Raw genomic sequence first — 7,479 nt, 5'->3', positions numbered from 1 at the left:
ACCTCCCCTTTTTCCCCAAACCCTCTCCCTCTCCCTCTCATTTTCTCTCATTCTCTCCCTAGCGCCGCCCCTACCCCTGCCCTAAGCCGCCGCCGCCCCTGCCCCCTACCCTAGGCCGCCGCGCCGCCCCCTGCCGCCGGCCGCCCCTCGCCGTCGATCCCCGCCGGTGAGCCCCCTCCCCCTCCTCCCTCTCCTCCCTCCCCTCTTCTCTCCCCACCCCCGCGCGCCCCCTGGCCGCGCCGGCAGCCGCCCCAGCCCCGCCGTGGCCCCTGGCCGCCGCTGGCCGGCCCTCGGCCGCGCCCAGCCGGCCCCGGCCGCCGCTGGCCCGCCCCGGCCGCTCCCCTGGCCGCCCTGGCCCGGCCGCTGGCCGCCCCCAGCCGCGCCCCGCCCGGCCGCCAGCCGCCCCTAGCCCGCGCCCCGGCCGCCTGGCCCCTTGGCCGCGCCCCCCTGTCCCGGGCCGGTTCAGCCGGCCTCGGCCCCGGCTCAGCCGCCCCCGGCCCCAGCTCGGCCGCCCCCCGCGCTCGGCCGCCCCAGCTCGGCCGCCTGCCCCCGGGCCGGTTCAACCGCCCCTAGGGCCGGTTCAACCGCCCCCCCCTCTGTTTTTTTTTATTTTTTATTTTATTTTATTTACTTTCTGTGATTATAATTACTGTATTTTAAGTAGGCTAATCACTGTTCATGCTATGGGAAAATAGGAAGTTTAATTTAAAATTCCGTTATGCTATTGATTCACGTAGTTAATTGTTTACCCTGTGCAATGTTGATCAACTAAAAGTGATTAGGTTTCCATTAGTATATATAAATATATATAACAGAATTATTTTGTTAAAAACCAATTGTGTCATTAGTGCATAAGATTTAACCCCCTGCGAGACCCTTTCCTGTTTCTTTCTAACCATAACAAATGCGATATCGAATGTCATACTTGATGCATATTCGCTTTATTTGTTATCTTGTATGGTGTACTGTTCTTTTGTATTAAATATGTGGATGGATGTATGTATGTTTGCGCTCGCATAGAGAACGATTCGGTCGAAGAGCCCGAGGAATTCGCAGGAGAAGCCCCTGAGCAGCAGTCGGTTGGTGGAGGCAAGTGTCCTTTGACCTATCTCTGTCCTATTCATTATTTAATTCACCTCCCGCTTACACATTTATGCCTAAGGATTGACTAGCTTTTGTTATCCATGTCCTTGTTTACCTATCTGGGTTGGATTATTACTGTTTAGCTTTATGCTATTGCTCAACTCTAATCAATGAACATGATGTGGTTATCTATGATACGCTGTTTTCCCGTTCTTCTTTATGATCATACTTGTGGTTTTCAAGGGGACTCGAGCGGTTTCTCGAGTGCCTCTCCGTAAGGACCTGTTCTATGGATGACCGCCCGGGAAAACAGTGCAACCATGAGGGTGGAATGGGGTGCCCTTAGCTGAATAATTAGAGGATCCGGGATGTAGTTCACTTAGCCGTCGTGCCGTCAATGGGGCTCGGTGTATGCGGCTCGCTCTGCCAAGTTTGGGTTCGCCCCTTGGGGAGGAGTGCGGTGCATTTAGGAAACCTAACGGGTGGCTACAGTCCCGGGGAATCTTTGTAAAGGCTACGTAGTGAAACCCTGCCTATTCACCTTGGTAGTGTTTAAGGGTTTGATCGGCCCGAGGCAAGAGGGAATCACGGCTTGTGGGTAAAGTGCACAACCTCTGCAGAGTGTTATGAAACTGATATATCAGCCGTGCTCACGGTTATGAGCGGCCAAGGGAGCTCCAGTGATTAGTGGTACTTGATCAGAGACATTGTGGTACAGGTGGTTATGAGATTGATGGTTCTGGTTATGATTATGGTATTGGTAAGTGGTATTCTTTCCGTTTGGAAAGGGTACATCGGGTTAATAACTTGGGTTAATGCTAAAACTTGGATTTCTACTAGTAAATAATAATCTGACCAACTAAAAGCAACTGCTTGACTTATCCCCACATAAAGCTAGTCCACTACAGCCAAACAGGATACTTGCTGAGTATGTTGATGTGTACTCACCCTTGCTCTACACACCAAACCCCCCCCAGGTTGTCAGCATTGCAACCACTGCTCAGGCGAAGATGAAGCTGTGGAAGGAGACTTCCAGGAGTTCCAAGACTACGACGAGTTCTAGGTGTGGGTTAGCGGCAACCCCCAGTCGGCTGCCTGTGAAGGCCGCGTTATCTACGTTTCTTTTCCGCACTTTGATTTATTGTAAGAACTATATGGACGTCTCAGACGTATGATGTAATCGACTATTTCCCTTATTAATACTATTTTGAGCACTGTGTGATGATGTCCATGTTATGTAACTGCTGTGTACGTGAATAACTGATCCTGGCACGTACATGGTTCGCATTCGGTTTGCCTTCTAAAACCGGGTGTGACAAATAGCAAATGGCAACCCACTGTAATTTTTACAGAATTTTTGAAAAATATTAAACCACTGTCGTAGTTCAAACCTACACTAGAAACTATAAGTAGAAATTAAAGAAAGGAAAAATGAATAATGGTAATTAGTGTCATTCTAGAAACCCTTGTAATTTGTCCACTGAAATGTATCAAGACAATACAAATCCACTATGTTATCCTCAATGAAAACCTAAGCCTAAAAAGTAATAAGCCTAACCCAATGGAAGCCCTCCATGACTAAGAAACCCTAAGTTACTTCTTGACTTAGTTTCTTTTTAGCATAATGTTATTAAATCCTGCATAATCATGACATACATGTTCATTGCATTTTGATAGACTGTAACCTTGCTGACGGAGAGTACATCCTCGTGCTGGAGCAAGGAGCTGCTCAGGAGGTAGCCCCGGAGCCAGCACCAGAGCCTGCACCAGAGGACCTGCCTGCCACTGCTTTGGAAGGCAAGCCTCGGTTTATGCATAACCGTTTATATATGCTATTTTACTACACTTATTGTTTGTAGGCTTGTACTGTGCACTTAAGTGTAGGAGTTGACTGAAACCCTAGTTGCATGAACTCAGGATTCCTTTTGAGATGGATACTAGTATGCTAGGTCGAGTAGTTGCTTTATTTAATCAGGATCTCGGTAGAAGACGAGTGATTTTTCTAGCACTCGCGCGAGATCAGGAATTGGTTGTACCCACTTTTCATATCATATTGATAGTTGGTTGGTGGACACGGATCCATGGGGATGCGTGGTCTACGAGGTGAAATTGGAATAAGGATTAACGTGCAGATACCTGTGTCAAGCGATTGAACATACTAAACACATGCCGAGAAATATGGTAAATCGGTAAGCCTAGTACCTGATTGAACCTGGCAGCAGATTGCCCTCCTCACGCGACCTGAGACGAGGTCTCCCATTCCGGTTATGGTGGGTACAAGTGCGGTCACTGCACGACGGCAGTCGGGGTCAGTGAGGCATTGTACGCCAAGGCGGTGAGCCCCTCTGCTGATGGGGAATCGATGGGACAGTTGATGTGTGTGGGGACGGAGTGCCCCTATATGTCGTGTGTTTAGGTTTACCTTGCAAGGATAAAAACTCGATTCGAATCGTCTGCTTCTCGCAGCTAATGAGACTGCTTGATCCATTGTACTGCATTGAGTAACAAGTGGAAATGTGATGAGTTGATATAAGCTGTTGATTGCTAATAATGCTTGCTACCATGTACGAATAGATAGTCCACTTTTAGCCTTAAGAGAGTCACACTTAAATTGACAAAGTTAAAACTTGACTTAGAAACTCAACTAGTGCTTTTGGCAACCAAACCCCACAGCCAAACAGCTGCATGTCTAGAGGTAGAGGAGTAGACTCCTCACACCGGGTAAGTCTAGCTGAGTATTAGTATACTCAGCCTTGCTTGTGGCATAATTTTTTACAGGTTCTCTGGAGGAAATGGTTGATGGAGTGACTTGGCCGTCCATCTTGCCACCGGGTTGGACTGTCGAGTGGGACCCTGCCTCGGCTGAGGAGGAGCATGAGGAGTGATGGGACAGGCTTCCCCATCTCTCTGTTTAATTACCGTTAGTTTTATTCCGCTGCACTTCGAACACTGATGGCTACTTTTGCAAAACTCTGATGGTGATGTAATAATTTTAATACTCTTACCTGCATGGTTTTATGCTTTATTGTATTTGCTCTGTGACTCACCTTCGAGTGAGATTGTGGTACTTCATCCTGTCAGTGGCCGTGTCGGACTAGATCCGAGGGATTGACGGGTTATTCCCCTTTAAGTGTGGTTCAGCCCCTAAGGCGGGGCTTAGGAACTTAAGTTGGAATAATTCGGGCAGTTCCGCCACAGAAGCGAGAACGGCGAAGGCCCGCCTAACGCCGAGGTGCAGCGCCCCACGGAGTCTGCTGCGCACATGGCCGCCCAAGGCCCGCAGGTGACTCTGGGGGGAGCTACCCGAGGGGACGTCGTCGAGACCAAAGGCTCGGTAGAAAGCCGAGATAGCCTCGGACATGGCCACGCAGTCGGCCTCCTTCTGCTCAGCCGCCTGGGCAAGCGCCTTACACTTCTTGACGGACTCATTAAGAGCCGTCTCGAACCCTGCAGACATCCGGACAGTATTCTTCAGACACGAGGTGAAGAATGGAGACAAAAACAAAGTCACAAAGCGGGCAAAACATACCCTCGGCCCGGGCACGCTGCTGTGAGGCCATGGCTTGGGCAGACCGGGCACACCCGACGGCCACAGCCAGGCCCTCCGCAAGGGTCCCGGCCCGAGCGGTCGCCTCGGGTCTAGAAAGAGGGAAGCCCCCTCTGCGTCAAAATTTTCCTCAGAAAAGTTTTCCGCCAAAACGACTTTCATGCCTTTCGACTGCGTCGATAACGGAATCCTAATGACGAGCGAGAGAGACCTTGAACGGCAAGGCCGACCGAGCCGAGGGACTCCTACGCCTCCGGGATACGGATACCTCACTCATCACCTTCCGCGAAAGGTAGCTCACGCTAGAATAGGTGATTCTGCTACCGACGAACAAGTTCTAATGCTCGAAGCAAGAGGAAAGAAGCACGACTTTATACCCAAATGTTCAGGCCTCAGCAGCCACAAAGAACAAACACACATACTTAGGGTAACTATGGTATCTAGACTTAGACATCGGCAGCGCCCTCGGTGGTTTTCCCGACTTGCGGCAGATGTCTTAGTACTCGAAGCTATTACATATTGCTCTCAGGCAAGTACCATTACAAACGGGACTCCAGCTCCATTCCCGCAGGAATGAACTACCTCCACACCAGAGAGGCTGCGAGATAACAAACTCCAAGCGGCTCGCCGGCGACCACTGCACCAGCAACGACAACGATCTCCGCCTCGGGCGGCTAGACAGCAGCAGCGATTGCCTTAGGGCAAACGCTACTATGAAAAGGCCCTCGCTCACGTCCCCTTACAGGGGACGAGAACCAGCCATTAAAGCCAAAGAGCCGGAGGTCCGGAGCGCAGGTGGCACCGACGGTCTCGTCGGCAGAGGCAACCGCTCCCACAGGGGGAAGCCTCACCTATGGCGACCACCACTTCAGCACCGACGACAGCGGCCACCTACCCACCAACACCGCACCGGCGAATGGCGGACGCCCCAGTGCGCATCGGTAGGTCCTCACTCCCGTCCTCGCCACAGGAGCGAGGACTAGATTGTCCCAGAACACGAACGCCGCCCTCGCGGCGTACGACGTGTCGTGCGACCCCCCGGTGCAGCCGGCGGCGCAGGAAGGAACTAGACGTGGCCGGCCCGTGCACGGCGCGACCGACACCCGTGCAGCGGACATGCCGCCACGCTCTGCCCCAGCGGTAGGAGGCGGCACCGGAAGCAGCACCAGAGCCGCTCAGGCCGGGGAGCCAGACACACGACAACTGACAGCGCCGCGGACGACGAACACCCTTCTCCCCCGAACACTGAGGGAAGGAGCGGGCCGCTGCCCACGCGGAGGCGGGACCCAACTCGGCGCGCCTTCCTCCCCAGCACAGATGATGAACATCCTTGAAGCTGAGGGCAAGGGAGAGGCCATGGCCTAGCTCGCTCTTCCCCACCACGAGGCCTACGGTGACCATCCTAGGTGACCGCCGGCGGGGGACTGCAGCCGGGCTGCATGATGAAAATCCTTGAAGCCGAGCGATGACTGAAGAGCGCCAACCCCCACGAGGTCGCGCTCCCCCAACAACAGCAAGAAGAAGGCAACACAGGTGCACCCCATCTGGGGGCTCGGAAGGTGGAAGGGCGCGATGAATGAGAGGAGTGCGGAGGCATGGCTATCGCCCGGGGGATCGATCCCTTTTTAAAGGCAGATCTCCTCACTCGCACCCCTAAGCGTTACGGGCAAAGTCTCCACCGACGTGCTCTAGGGTTCCCACCCTATGACACGGGGGCTGGGTCCCACACGTCATACGAGCTGACCCGAAACGCGAAGAAGGCAAACCGTCGCACGTGAAGCATGTAACCGCCCCGCGGTTATACGCCCTCTCATCCTCGCCGAAACCAGTGGTCGAAAAGGCGGACCGCCATGCAAGAAGCGTACAACCGCACCACGGTTGTGCACCCTTTCGGCTTCGTCACATCTGGTGGTCCAGCATGGAGGCCCGGGCCCACACGTCATGTAACCGGTGCACCGGTTACTGAAAGTCGCCTAGAGGGGGCGTGAATAGGGCGAAACTGAAATTCACAAACTTAAACACAAACTACAAGCTGGGTTAGCGTTAGAAATATAATCGAGTCCGAGAGAGAGGGTGGAAAAACAAATCGCAAGCGAATAAAGAGTGTGAAACGCGGATTTGTTTTACCGAGGTTCGGTTTTCGCAAACCTACTCCCCGTTGAGGTGGTCACAAAGACCGGGTCTCTTTCAACCCTTTCCCTCTCTCAAACGGTCCCTCGGACCGAGTGAGCTTTTCTTCTCAATCACTTGGAACACAAAGTTCCCACAAGGATCACCACACGATTGGTGTCTCTTGCCTCAATTACAAGTGAGTTTGATCTCAAGAAAGAATGAGAAAGAAAGCAATCCAAGCGCAAGAGCTCAAAAGAACACAACAAATCACTCTCACTTAACACTAAAGCTTTTGTGGAATTTGGAGAGGATTTGATCACTTGGGTGTGTCTTGTATTCAATGCCTAGCTCTGGTAAGTGGTTGGAAGTTGAGAAACTTGGATGACTTGAATGTGGGGTGGTTGGGGGTATTTATAACCCCAACCACTAAACTAGCCGTTTGGTGGAGGCTGCTGTCGCATGGCGCACCAGACACTGTCCGGTGCGCCAGCCACGTCACCAGGCCGTTGGGTTCCGACCGTTGGAGTTCTGACGAGTGGGCCCGCCTGGCTGTCCGGTGGTGCACCGGACAAGTCCTGTAGACTGTCCGGTGTGCCACCCGCGCGTGCTCTGCTCCTCTGCGCGCGCTGGCGCGCATTTAATGCGTTGCAGACGACCGTTTGCGCGAAGTAGCCGTTGCTCCGCTGGCTCACCGGACATGTCCGGTGAATTATAGCGGAGCGGAAATCCGAAGCTGG

The sequence above is a fragment of the Zea mays genome, chromosome 4, assembly GCF_902167145.1.
Source record: "Zea mays cultivar B73 chromosome 4, Zm-B73-REFERENCE-NAM-5.0, whole genome shotgun sequence".
Taxonomy (NCBI): Eukaryota; Viridiplantae; Streptophyta; class Magnoliopsida; order Poales; family Poaceae; genus Zea; species Zea mays.
The sequence above is the reverse complement of the archived record's forward strand: the minus strand, read 5'-3'. Positions refer to the sequence as shown.